This window comes from Rosa rugosa, chromosome 4 (genome assembly GCF_958449725.1).
Source record: "Rosa rugosa chromosome 4, drRosRugo1.1, whole genome shotgun sequence".
In the NCBI taxonomy this organism is placed as follows: domain Eukaryota; kingdom Viridiplantae; phylum Streptophyta; class Magnoliopsida; order Rosales; family Rosaceae; genus Rosa; species Rosa rugosa.
Window position 1 is genome coordinate 38,839,050 of NC_084823.1, and position 15,251 is coordinate 38,854,300.

General features: G+C 37.3%; 1 long non-coding RNA gene across 1 annotated transcript; it reads left to right on the plus strand.

Annotated features, from left to right (window-relative positions):
• The first annotated feature begins 2,467 nt into the window (after positions 1-2,467).
• Positions 2,468-3,810, plus strand: LOC133742552 (uncharacterized). Its single transcript, XR_009862619.1, has 3 exons — positions 2,468-2,726; positions 2,812-2,949; positions 3,195-3,810. It is a non-coding gene; the product is annotated as an uncharacterized LOC133742552 (long non-coding RNA).
• The last annotated feature ends 11,441 nt before the right edge of the window (positions 3,811-15,251 follow it).

Here is a 15,251-nt window from a genome sequence, read left to right on the forward strand (position 1 = left end):
GTCATAATGATTCGAAGATTTGAAGCTCTTCGTGGAGATGAGAGATCGATGTGAAAGAAGAGGTAGAGAAGATGTGTGAAGGTAAAAAAGGAAGGTGAGAGAATAATTATGGGGGCGAAATTGAAAGTTGGATGGTTAAAAATATAATAAGAGGTTTAAATGACAATTTAAAATGTATGAATAGAACCACTCAATAAAAAATAAAGCAAATTACCCAAAACTACAAATACAACCCAATTATTCCCTTGCGCCAAACTCAAGAAGCGTATTTTCTTGCGGTGAGCTTGGATAGCCCATGCGGTCGAGTAAAACCAGCTCGGGACCTATTCTTCTTTCCTATTGACGAAAATGTCCCTAAATCTATATTTGACACATAACAGAGGAAAATAGTGGGAGATTCCCCCAGTCTCATACATGTGTCCTCTTTCTCTCTTCTCCGTCTTTGTAAGTTTCGACACCGACTTTCAGCCATCGTTTGGTGGCACCGCCACCACTAAGAGAAAGGGGAGGACACCGAACAAGACCTAAGCTTAAACACCTCCATGCATCCTTGGAGAATAGAGAGAGAGAGAGAGAGAGAGAGAGAGAGAGAGAGAGAGAGAGAGAGAGAGAGAGAGAGAGAGAGAGAGAGAGAGAGAGAGAGAGAGAGAGAGAGAGAGAGAGAGAGAGAGAGAGAGAGAGAGAAGAGAAGAGAAGATAAACGAGATTAAGATCCATATCTAGATCGAGATCCATGACTAGATTGAGATCCTCATCTAGATCGAGATCAATTGGGCTGGAGAATTTGAAATTCTCACTCAAACGTCAAGTTTGGTTCCTAAATCTGACAATTTGAGGTATGCATATTGAATTTCTCAATTTCACTTCTATCGAATTCACAATGAATTGTTCATTTCTTTAATATTTTTACACTTTTTGTTACTGAAATATGTTTTCGATTTTGTTCTCGGTGTTGTCGCTGATATGTATTTGGTTTCACTAAATCGTTCATAAATTGATGCTCTGGTGTTCGTGTTTAGGTTTACATGTATAACTTTGTTTTCATAGAGTAGTTGGTTAATTCAATGATTATTCTTGCTAGACTTTCAAATTTGTATTATGTGGCCAAGGTAGTTGTTTTGTTTCTCATCACACGTCTTCTTACCATTGCATATATTATGAGAGTTAAGTTCTAAGAATTTCACAATATCTAAATTCCAATTGATCCTCAGTAGCAATTTTGTATTCCTACTGACCTGCAGTAGCAATGACCTTGTTCCTACTGATCCTTAGTAGCATCCATTTTCTTAGACTCGCAGTTAATTCCCTACTGGTCCCGATCCTCAGTAACACTTACCTAGTTCCATACTGTCCTCAGTAACACTTATAATTACCATATACCTTATTGATCCTTGGTTGCAATTACTTAATTCCCTACTAACCCTCAGTAGGAAACGCATCAGTGCAGTTAGTAATAGTTACTCAATATATCACTTACAGTTAGTAGTACTGTAGTAGTCACCCATGTTCAACCAATTATGAGTAAGATTATCCAATTTCCTACTTATTCTTGGTAGCAATTGCCCAATATACTAACCCCCAATAGCAATTACCAAATTCTACTAACCCTTAATAACATTATCAATTCTACTAACCCTCAATAGCAATGCAATTATCTATTGGAACTCAGTGGTAATCATTCAGTTTGCTCGATAACAATTTTTCTATGTGTTTTGAATGACAATATTTGTACTTCACTCACTGCATACTAATGAGTACAAATGTTTTTCATTTGCAGTTTCACAATCTCAATAGCAATTACCAAATTCTACTAACCCTTAGTAACATTATCAATTATACTAACCCTCAATAGCAATCCAATTATCTACTGGAACTCAGTAGTAATCATTCAGTTTGCTCGATAACAATTTTTCTATGTGTTTTGAATGATGATATTTGTACTTCACTCACTGCATACTAATGAATACAAATGTTTTTCATTTGCAGTTTCACAATGCCTACGAAGAGAAAGGTCCATATAATAAAGACATTAACTATGTAAGTGCAAACAAAAAGGAGAAATTATGGACAGGCAAAAAATTCAAGATCATGAAGATCAGCAGCAGAGACCAACAATTTAACAAAGGAGAAAATATACTGATGTAGTACAAATCAGCCTTGAAAATTTTTTGTTATCAAAGTTGAAGGTTTCTATTATAATTTGTGTATAACATTACCTTGGTTTAGATACAATGGTTGAGCAGCTTGAGCCTAAGTAATGAAAACTGACGTAGAAATTTTTTTATATTTATTTTTTTATTGAATAACAGGGATGGTAATTCTGTAAATACTGATAAATTTAAAGATACGGTGGCAATTTTATAATTAACGAAAACTTTAGTGTTTAATTCATTCCAGAGAACAAATAAAGAGACCGCATGGTCTTTCATGCAATTGCCCCTGCGCATGGGAAGGAAATGTAGCAAATTGTAGTTAGTGGTACGTCACAGGTATTAAAAAAAATTATTAAAAAAAAAAAATCAAGAATGTGTGACAAAATCTGCCAATCTGGTACCCGTCTTTCCTCCGCCACTACCCAGTTCCTTGTCACCACCCCACCCCCCCAAGTTCCCAGCTTTACATACCCAATACAACAACAACGCCAGATCAAGTAGACTCAGAGCGACCCAGATACTCCATTGTCACAATGAATCAAGCTTTTCTCCTCATTCTCACCACACTAACTGGTAACTACCAACCCAACTTTTATCCAATCTTTCTTATACTTCTTCTGCATGTTTTGCTGACTTTGAGTTTCTCAATTTTGTAAAGTCTCAGGCTTGATCAACTTGGCAGTGGCTGAAGGTGGGTTTTGCTCGGCTGCTCCTTCCATCATCGACTCGGGTTCGGACACCAGTCAGCTGTATTGGAAGGCCACCAATCCCACACTTACTCCTTCTCATCTTCAAGGTCAGTGTGTATACAAATCTGTATTTTGTTTTGAATTATACGTTTTGGGTGATTGTGAAAGTGGGTTGTATTGGTGATTATTGGTTTGTTGAGTAGTCAGAAGCATTGAGTTTTGGGTTGGTTTTTCTTTAATGGTTTAACATGTCTTTGGTTGCTGAGGGAAATTCAAGTCAGTTGTCAAAATCTTGGATTTTGTTTCTTTTCAGTGAACTGATGATATGCACAAATATTTTCGTTCTTTTCAGTGTAACTGATGATTAAGAGAACAAGTATTATGCACAAATATGTATGCCCGATTACACTGCTGGAGATTCTCGCCCTCCTTCTCCCTCATGGACAAGTAGCCGTTACTGGAAGAAGAACCGGGTGGCGACGATCCGATAGTAATCAGTGTGGCCCTGGCCTCGTCCTCGTCGCCTTTGGACGGCCAGCCGGTCTCGGAGATGTGAACCAGAAGCGTCTTGTAGCCGAGGGATCCGAGAATCGCTTGGTCAAGCTTTTGTTGGATCTGATGCTCTTCGATCTTCGTCAAGTTCAAATCCATGAGAATTTTCTGCTCTGTTTCAAATCGTTAACTTGAATTTCCCTGAGTTTCAGGCTATGCAGAAAAACCGCTCGAAGATCCAAGGCGGCGTGAAATTCAACAACTGGAAAACTCGCTTCGGCGTGAAGGTAGCCATGAAGACGTCGTTTGCTGCCTCCACGTCCTCGGGAGTCCATTCAGTACCAATGGCCTTGGCTCCATGCAGTTGGGTGAATTTTACATAATCCATGATCCAATTCTTTTAGGAGCAGCCGCATCATCTAGCATAACTTGTTGCCTTTTTAGTCACTAACGAAGGCCAAATCGCCGTTAACATTCTCTTCCCCCTTGTCCTCTCTCTATTCTATTCCCAACTTTATAACCAGTTCTTTCATGAATTCAATGATTTTCTTGCACAAGGTTGGATTTTAATGGGTTCTTCCTTGAGACCTTGACCCGTACGTATTTATTTGGCTTCTGATGGTCCTAATAACATATGCACATGGGGAATGGGGGATATTGTTATCCCGGCCACTAGAATTTTAATACCAGATTATATTCATGTAAGTTTTGATCCAAACTGAGGGGAAACATCGTACCTCCCAAATTCGTTAAAGAGGGTCCTTCGATCCCTAATCTATTCCAATTATACTCAAATCATGGACTAAAAGATGGAGTAGTGCCAAGTAATATCATCACATCCACCACTTTCCCTTTACTTCCCTTCCCCCTAATTTCTGTAGCTCATCAAAGTTTTCCAAGTAGACTTGAAAAAATCAAAATTTTAATTTATGAATTGAACTACAGAGAAAGCCAGAAAGGAGTCGATGTCATGGATTCTATCACATTTTCTCTTATATAGATTTTTATATTCATTTGGGTTTCCATTTGGATTTTCAAATTATAAACTCATCTGAATTTATTGGATGAGAAATGAGAGAGGAAGAGAAGAACTGAAGAAAAGAAGAAAGGAACAAAATTTAAATATCGTTTGTACAGATTCAATCCCTTGTAAATATCTTCACGGTGTTGTAAAGATCTTGGTGATTTAAGTATAGGTAAGTAGGTAACCACTAACCAATAGACTAAAAGAACACTGATGGTAAAATTAAGGTAAATTTAAACTCAATTGCAGAAACAAAGAAAAGAACAGATAATTGAATCACATTATGAACAAAGTTAATTGAATCACATATAGATGTCAACAAAAGGTCGTGGTAGAGAATTTTGGACATACCATCTTCACGTAAATTCATGACTTATTCACTTCAAAGGATCCAGATCCAAATTCTATTGTTCTGTGTTTGGTTTGATTGGAAAATATTTTGCTCCTTTTGTTATTGGTGTTATTGTAGTAGTCGATTCAGTTATCCGAGAAAAGGATTTGCAGGACCCAAAGAATAGGCGGAACATAAGATGTGATGAATCACTACATGCCGTTTTTCGTGTTAAGTCTATTGATATGTTTAAAATGAATAAAGTCCTATCCAAGCATATATGGCCACTAAACAGAGAAGTAGGTATGTCTAGAATTCTCTACCCCGACCTTCTGTTGACATCTATATGTGATTCAATTGACTTTGTTCATAATGTGATTCAATTAACTATGTTTCCAGATCTAAGAGGATTCGTATGGCTGCGATTATAAAGTGCAAGTCACTTACTGAGGCGAGTATGGGTGCTCACGCATGAGTTTTTCACCCTCCACATTCTCCGTTGTTCTTGTCTGTGTTCTTGTTCTACGCTATGGTTATTGGTTCCATTTCGGCAGCCATGGTTCTTTCTTGAGATGTGTCTCTATGGTGGAGGTGTGAAAACCATATACATGCTCACAACATATGCACAACAATCATAAAAGGGATCAAGGCTTACCTTCAGCAATCACTGGCATGGATTCCATCTTATGCAGCTGCTAAACACAATCACTGAATGTAGTCTTCTGTTACTTACCAACTTGCTTCTCAATGGACAGAACTTATGCAATAGTCGTGGTAGTAATCAGGGACCAATTCATCTGTATATATATGAGACTTAAACCTCAAGAAGCTTCCCATTAAAGCATTCCTTGTCGGTTTAGGTTTCACTCTTAGATTCCTAATGTATCACAACTTGTAGCCTTTCTTGTAGACTAAGCAATGGATTACTATCCTTAATGAATTGATACACTACTTCATTAAGTCACTAGTATTGATTTACTGTTTGTATCCATGTTAAACTAGGATTGATATTAAGCTAATCATCAATTACTTTATGATGATATGTGTTATGTCCATATTTGATCTTACAATCTCCCCCTTGGACTCACACATATCATGCTCGATGATTTGCACCAGAGAACATCAAAACCTACTTAACTTACTGAAGTGCGCGCCAGATAACAAACTTAAATCGAAAATCCATTCCAACATGGTCAGATCACAGTTACTTATGCAGAGCAAGAAACAGTATACATTTTAACAAAAATGCAGAGTTTCAAAACCACTAACACAAGCTCCTGCAATCCACATATGTCAAAACCTGAAGTGATACAATATATGTTAATGTGTACCAACAAGTAAACATATATTAGGTCCTACTGTATGTTTCTAAAACCAGAAACTCAAGCAAATTCACTGAACACTGATGGCTTAAAAATATTGCTTGAACCTTAACATCATGCTTCACATGATTTAAGCCATCTGATAGCAAGTATGATATTCAAAACAAGATGATAATTTCCAAAATAAAACAATAAAGCTGCAGCAAAATCATAACTGGAAATACCTCAAAAGTTTATTGATAATAATAAAATCTGTCATTACAAACAAGTTGTGATAAACAAAAATAAAAGATCACAACTAAAACACAAGAACTCAAAAAGCCTTAAAATTTTAAATGCTCCAACTGGACTAACTCTCTACTGAACCTAAGCATCTAGATTAGCTAAAACTCCAATGCTTGCTGTATGCTTCTGGAACGCTGCTACTGACAAGGCCTTGGTGAAAGGATCTGCTAGCTGTGAATTTGTGTCAATACTCAAAACAGCTATTTCACCATGCTTTACCCTTTCTCTAACACTGTAATACTTTAAATCAATGTGTTTGGAATTATTTGATCTTTTACTGTTCTTGCTAAAGAAAACAGCTGCCTCATTGTCACAATAGATCACAAGTGTACCAGCCACAATGTGACTTAACACTTTGGTCTGCATCAAAAAATTCCTAATCCAAAGTCCTTCACACACGGTTTCATATACTGCAATAAATTCAGCTTGCATAGTAGAAGTTGAAACAAGAGTTTGTTTCATGGTCTTCCAAGCAATAGCACCTCCTGCAAGCATGAACACATATCCACAAGTTGACTTTTTGGAGTCAGGATAATTTCCTGCAAAATCAGAATCTGAAAACCCAACGAGTTTTAGATCCTCCACTTGTCTATAAACTAGCATATAATTCTTTGTTTTCTGCAGGTATCTCAACACTTTCTTCCCAGCTACCCAATGTTCATGGCCTGGATTAGATTGAAACCTTGATAAAATCCCTACTGCAAAAGACAAGTCTGGCCTAGTGCAGACTTGTGCATACATGAGACTTCCTACAAGTCTGGCATAAGGCTTTGACTCCATATTTTCTTTCTCAACATCATTCTTAGAACTTTGCTTCTTGGTTAGCTTATCTCCTTTAGACATAGGAACTTCTCCAGCTGCACACTTTTCCATACCAAACCTCTTTAAAACTTTGGTAATATAATTTTGTTGAGACAAACCAAGTAGTCTCTGTGCTCTATCTCTTTTAATCTCAATGCCTAGTACATAGGATGCTTCTCCTAAGTCTTTCATGTCAAAATTCTTTGACAGAAAGCTCTTGGTGTCTTTAAGCAGTTTAATGTTACTGCTAGCCAAAAGTATATCATCCACATAGAGTACTAGAAAAATAAAATTGTTCCCAACTGTCTTCAAATAAACACACTCATCAACAAGATTTTCTGCAAATCCAAAAGTAGAAATCACATAATCAAATTTCTTGTACCACTGTCTAGAAGCTTGTTTTAGGCCATAAATTGATTTTGTTAACCTGCATACTAAGTTTTCACTTCCAGCTTGCACAAAACCTTCTGGCTGCCTCATATAAATCACTTCATCTAGTTCACCATTCAAGAAGGCTGTTTTAACATCCATTTGGTGCAGCTCCATATCAAAGTGAGCCACTAAAGCCATAATTATCCTAAATGAGTCTTTTGTAGAAACTGGAGAAAAAGTCTCAGTAAAATCAATGCCCTCCTTCTGTGTAAAACCCTTGGCAACTAATCTTGCTTTATGTCTCTCTACATTGCCATTTGCGTCTCTTTTGGTTTTGAAAACCCATTTACAACCTATAGGTTTCTAGTTGAGGTCAGGTTCAACTAATTCCCAAACTGCATTTTGGCTCATGGAATCAATTTCTGCTTCCATTGCTAGCTGCCATTGATGAGATTCACTACTTTCGATGGCCTGGTTAAATGTAGTTGGATCATTGTCCTCTGCACAATCCATTTCAATTTCTGCTTCTTGCAGATAAACAATGTAGTCACTATCTTCCCCCCCATAAGTTGGTTTTCTTGCTCTCTGTGATCTTCTAGGCTGAGGGTTGACAGGGACTTGGTCAGTTACTGGGTCAGTTACTTGACCAGTTACGTGACCAGTTACTTGACCTGGTACAGTTACTTGGTCAGTTACATGGTCAGTTACATGGTCAGTTACATGACCAGGTGCAGTTACTTGGTCAGTTACATGGTCAGTTACATGTCCAGTTACTTGATCAGGGACAGTTACGTGGTCAGTTACTCGACCAGTGACTCGATCAGTTACATCTTGTTCTAAAGGCAATACAACACTTATATTCTCATCCGACACAATTTCCTCAAAATCTGAGGTTAAATCCTCAAGGTTTGTATTGTGAACTTTTTCACTTAGAAACTTTACTTGATGTGTTTCAAAAATTCTAGGTGAATGATGAGCATAATATAATTTATAGCCTTTAGATTTATCTGGATAACCTATAAAATAGCAACTAACTGTCTTAGGATCAAGTTTATTCAAGCTTGGATTATAAATCCTAGCTTCTGCATGACATCCCCAAACATGGCAGTGATGAAGACTAGGTTTTCTGCCACACCAAAGCTCAAAAGCAGTCTTTTCTATAGCTTTGCTAGGTGTTCTGTTGCAAATATAATTTGCAGTTTTTAAAGCCTCACCCCACAGAAATTTAGGCAAACCTGTTGTACACATCATACATCTAACCATGTTCAAAAGAGTCCTATTCTTTCTCTCTGCAACACCATTCTGTTGTGGGTTATAGGGTGTTGTATATTGAGCTTTAATTCCATTGTCTTGCAAAAACAAGGCAAATGGACCCTTTTGTTGGCCTGATTCAGTGTACTTGCCATAGAACTCACCCCCTCTATCTGATCTTACTGTTTTGATTTTCTTTTCTAGTTGATTTTCTACCTCAGACTTAAAGATTTGAAAAGCTTTCAATGCTTGTGCCTTTTCTGAAAGTAGATAAATATAACTGTATCTAGAAAAGTCATCAATGAATGTGATAAAATATACATTCCCACAGATAGTTTGATGACTAAATGGTCCACATATATCAGTGTGTATGAGTTCTAATAAATTTTGGCTTCTATATGCAGTCTTCTTTCTAGTATTAGTTATTTTTCCCTTAAAGCATTCAACACAGTCTGTTAGATCAGAAAAATCAAGTTCATTTAGGATGTTGTTTTTCACCAAAATTTTCAGTCTCTCTTTTGAAACATGGCCGAGTCTTCTATGCCATAAAAATGCAGACTTTTCATTTAGTTTGGTTCTTTTAACACCTGTTAAAGTGCTAGTACTGTTGGTGTTATTTTCAACAAGTAAAATTTCCTGTTGAGCCATTGAACAATTTAACTGTAAATAATCATTCATAATAACACCAGAACCAATTTGAACAGAATTTTTAGAAAGAAGAATTCCATTACTATCCATAACAACTCTACAACCAGATTGTTTGGACCCAAAATGAACATTTTGGCCTGACAAGGCATGTGTTGGAGAAATTGAGCCAATGTCAGTGGCTCAAGCTATATATTGTCGACAAGTTCGAAATATATATTTAGAGGCTAAATAAAGCCTACTATGGAAACATAAAAAGTCAACTTTAGCACATTTTCCTACTTCGGCTAGGAAAAACCGAGCTAGACAAGGAAGGAGGGGTGGCAGACTAACCAAATGAAATCAAAATGTGCTGAAACTTTCCAGATCCATTCTAGACAGCCCAAGGATCATTTCTTATGAAGAGTGCAAGAGCTTTTTTTGAGTGGAAGGCCTTCAAACAATCAGCCTAATTTTCTACAGAAGCAAAATTGGAAAACTGGACCTGTAAGAGGTCCAGCAGCATTTTCGGCCCAACCACATGGAATAAAAATCTGAAAATTTGTCAGGATGATCTACACTCATAGTGGAACATTTCATATGAAGAAGTCGAAGGCATATAATGAAGTCTTGTTGGAGAAATAATTGAAGGAATAAAGGGGCAGAAACTGACCTAAAACCAGCTCAATATTCACATGTTCATGTTTCCTACCCACATGAAGAAAGCTAGATGCTTTTCTCTTTTTCCTTGGATATATTTTTCTTCTACAATCTCTTTAATAGATCATCACCACTTCCATGTTGCTGCACCTTCATGCTTTGCTTTCATTTCATCTTTTCTCTATCTTTTCCATATTTTACAAGTGAACTTAGATCTACTTTCATTATTTTTCTTCCACTCATCATTTCACTCTTCTTTTTCTTCCCTATATAAACACATTCTCTTCTCATTCTAAAATACACATTCACATTCAACAACAACATCTCTAAGATGATCTAAGTTCTCTCTAGAGCAAACCTCTCTAAGAGCAACTCATCTCCCTCTCTTTCTCTTTCTCTTAGCGGTGATCACACTCCTAGTCCTAGTCTTCTCAGAAGCCGACTTTCAGTGCCACCAAACCCTCTGTCAACGTGCTTCGGTCCTAGTCTCCTCGGGAGCCGACGGTAGTGCCGCGACCACAACGGTTACAGAACCAGCCAAGCAAGGGTAACGCCCTAGCAACCCAGCCAAGCTAAAGTCACGCTTTAGCAAGATCTCAACATTTCCCGGTGATGTCGCTCTGCTCGATCTACAACATTGAGTATCGATTGTGTTAACAAGAAGAAACTTCAGCAAAGTCCTCACCACGAGGCAGAAAGAATCCCCACGACGAGGTTGGTGCTCTCCTCGTCCACAATTGCTTGAAAGAAGTCAGGTCAAGGGACACCCCCGACGACCGCACCCGAACGGTGCTGGCACGCCCGCGCAGAAAAGAGACTGTTGACCAGCTGCAGCAAAATTGGAGCCAAACACAGATTTTACTAAAAGAGAAACTGAAACCAAATTCCTTCTCATGGAAGGTACATAAAAAACATTGTCCAGAACTAATAATTTTCCTAATCCTAAATCGAGCTTTAAGGTTCCAATAGCCTTGACTGCCACTCTCATGCCATTGCCTACACACAGGTTCACTTCATCACTTTTTGGGATTCTCCTCCTTATGAATCCCTGCAAAGAATTAGTAATATGAATAGGTGAGCCTGAATCTATCCACCAAGACTGTGGTTCAACATTTATAAGATTAATTTCTAAGGAAAAAACTGTATTAGAAAAAATCTTACCCTTTTTGGCTAACCAGTTCTTATAGCCAGTGCAGTCCTTTTTCATGTGTCCTACTCTTTTGCAAAAGTAGCACTTGAACCTGAATGGCCTGTTTTCCTTGGCCACTGCAGCTGTTGAACTCTTAGTTATGGCTTTGATAGGCTTGAGCTTATTCTGGGGCTTTTTCCTTTTAGGCTTCTCAATGAGGTTAATGGTTGTAGCAGGTTGCTTTTCTTCCTTGATCCTAGATTCCTCATCCACACAGATGGATATAAGTTCATCTAGAGTCCAGTTTCCCTTTTGAGAGTTATAACTGGTCCTAAGATGACTAAAACTGTTAGGCAAGGAATGTAGTGCATAATGCACTACCTGCTCATCCCTAACCCCCATCAAGAGTTCCCTAAGTCTGCCATTTATATTGATCATCTTCATGATATGCTCTCTAACTCCCCCTGAACCCATGTACTTTAGGTCATGAAACTCCTTGGTTAGCCTAGCTGCTTCTGCTTTCTCACTTTCTTTAAACTTAGCAGCTATAAGTTCCAGAAAATCTGATGCTAGCTCAGGCTCTTCAATACTTCCCCTGACAGTCTTAGACATAGAGGTTCGAATGAGGTTCTTAGCCATTCTATTGGATCTATGCCACTTCTTGTAAAGATCAGTTTCCTTCTTAGTGCTCTTTTCAGTTAACTCTTCAGGTTTGTCCTCAGTGAAGCAATAGTCTATGTTTTCATGCATTCCCATGTAGTTTTCTACGGAGTCTAGCCAAGCTCTATATTTGGTTCCAGTTAACATCAAGACACTGTTCAAGTTCATGTAAGAGTTACCTAAGGAGCAAAACAAAATTCATGTGAGTTCTCAATTTTGTAAAGAAAATATGTTTAAGTTTTCTGTGTTTTATTTAGCTTTAAGCAACCAAAACAAGAACATACAGAAAACCTAAACAATCCATACTTGCATTCATGTCAGTCCATAACAAAAACAATATTAAGCATCACTTTTGAGCAGAAACTTAATATCCTGGAGTTCTTTATCAATATGCCATGTTCAATGAAAACAAGTTATCCAAAGAAATTTATCCACATCTTTAGACAGAAGAAAAATTTCTAAGTATCCGAATTTATTTTCATCAAGCATGCATACTGCTGTTTTGTATTCTAAAACCACACTTGACCACTTCTTTGGAAGATAAAACTGAAGCATAGTTTTAAAACACAAAACACAATTTCAGTTTCGTTACTCGATCAGGTACTTGATCAGTTACTTGGTCAGTTACTTGACCAGTTACATGTAATTGATCAGGTACATGGTCAGTTACTTGACCAGTTACATGTACTTGATCAGTTACATGGTCAGGTACCTGATCAGTGTTTTCTGCCAACATCAATGAAAAATGCTTTGTGCATCATAATCACTTATGCCAACAGAAAACCACAAAACCCATGAGCTTTTAGCTTTTATATTCTACCCAGACCATTGTCTTTATAAGAAATTTAAGCTCATGCATCTGTCAATTTCAACGATGTGTAAAATTTTTGGGAGATTCTGGTTCTTCATACATCGTCATACGATCACAGATGCAATACCATATAAACAATCAATTCAATATGCATATTCAAGCATAACCAAAATTGATTCGATTCCAAGAAACCACAGAACAATCAAGAAATTGTAAATTTCATCCGGTCACCGTCTACTCTAACCTAACGCACGCCGAGAATGCAACTAGGGTTCTTGAGCACAATCAAAAACTCAATTATCATGCTATGAATCGAAATCAATCTCACAGAAAAACCTGTTTTTGCTTTTTCCCCAATTTGCTGCTAAAAATCACAGCGGAAGCATGAATTTTATAATTACCCAGATGCAGCAATCGACTTAAGTAACTTACCTTTGATCAGGTACCTGACCAGTTACTTGGTCAGTTACCTGATCAGTTACTTACTTGGTCAGGTACTTGATCAGTTACATGACCAGTGACTTGGTCAGTAACCTGATCAGTTACTTGACCCGTAAAGCAAAAACCCTTAAAAAAAATTTTATGTTTGTTTTGCAAAACCCTAAAACGATTTTTCATATTTGTGAGCCTATGCTCTGATACCAATTGTGAAAACCATATACATGCTCACAACATATGCACAACAATCATAAAAGGGATCAAGGCTTACCTTCAGCAATCACTGGCATGGATTCCATCTTATGCAGCTGCTAAACACAATCACTGAATGTAGTCTTCTGTTACTTACCAACTTGCTTCTCAATGGACAGAACTTATGCAATAGTCGTGGTAGTAATCAGGGACCAATTCATCTGTATATATATGAGACTTAAACCTCAAGAAGCTTCCCATTAAAGCATTCCTTGTCGGTTTAGGTTTCACTCTTAGATTCCTAATGTATCACAACTTGTAGCCTTTCTTGTAGACTAAGCAATGGATTACTATCCTTAATGAATTGATACACTACTTCATTAAGTCACTAGTATTGATTTACTGTTTGTATCCATGTTAAACTAGGATTGATATTAAGCTAATCATCAATTACTTTATGATGATATGTGTTATGTCCATATTTGATCTTACAATCTCCCCCTTGGACTCACACATATCATGCTCGATGATTTGCACCAGAGAACATCAAAACCTACTTAACTTACTGAAGTGCGCGCCAGATAACAAACTTAAATCGAAAATCCATTCCAACATGGTCAGATCACAGTTACTTATGCAGAGCAAGAAACAGTATACATTTTAACAAAAATGCAGAGTTTCAAAACCACTAACACAAGCTCCTGCAATCCACATATGTCAAAACCTGAAGTGATACAATATATGTTAATGTGTACCAACAAGTAAACATATATTAGGTCCTACTGTATGTTTCTAAAACCAGAAACTCAAGCAAATTCACTGAACACTGATGGCTTAAAAATATTGCTTGAACCTTAACATCATGCTTCACATGATTTAAGCCATCTGATAGCAAGTATGATATTCAAAACAAGATGATAATTTCCAAAATAAAACAATAAAGCTGCAGCAAAATCATAACTGGAAATACCTCAAAAGTTTATTGATAATAATAAAATCTGTCATTACAAACAAGTTGTGATAAACAAAAATAAAAGATCACAACTAAAACACAAGAACTCAAAAAGCCTTAAAATTTTAAATGCTCCAACTGGACTAACTCTCTACTGAACCTAAGCATCTAGATTAGCTAAAACTCCAATGCTTGCTGTATGCTTCTGGAACGCTGCTACTGACAAGGCCTTGGTGAAAGGATCTGCTAGCTGTGAATTTGTGTCAATACTCAAAACAGCTATTTCACCATGCTTTACCCTTTCTCTAACACTGTAATACTTTAAATCAATGTGTTTGGAATTATTTGATCTTTTACTGTTCTTGCTAAAGAAAACAGCTGCCTCATTGTCACAATAGATCACAAGTGTACCAGCCACAATGTGACTTAACACTTTGGTCTGCATCAAAAAATTCCTAATCCAAAGTCCTTCACACACGGTTTCATATACTGCAATAAATTCAGCTTGCATAGTAGAAGTTGAAACAAGAGTTTGTTTCATGGTCTTCCAAGCAATAGCACCTCCTGCAAGCATGAACACATATCCACAAGTTGACTTTTTGGAGTCAGGATAATTTCCTGCAAAATCAGAATCTGAAAACCCAACGAGTTTTAGATCCTCCACTTGTCTATAAACTAGCATATAATTCTTTGTTTTCTGCAGGTATCTCAACACTTTCTTCCCAGCTACCCAATGTTCATGGCCTGGATTAGATTGAAACCTTGATAAAATCCCTACTGCAAAAGACAAGTCTGGCCTAGTGCAGACTTGTGCATACATGAGACTTCCTACAAGTCTGGCATAAGGCTTTGACTCCATATTTTCTTTCTCAACATCATTCTTAGAACTTTGCTTCTTGGTTAGCTTATCTCCTTTAGACATAGGAACTTCTCCAGCTGCACACTTTTCCATACCAAACCTCTTTAAAACTTTGGTAATATAATTTTGTTGAGACAAACCAAGTAGTCTCTGTGCTCTATCTCTTTTAATCTCAATGCCTAGTACATAGGATGCTTCTCCTAAGT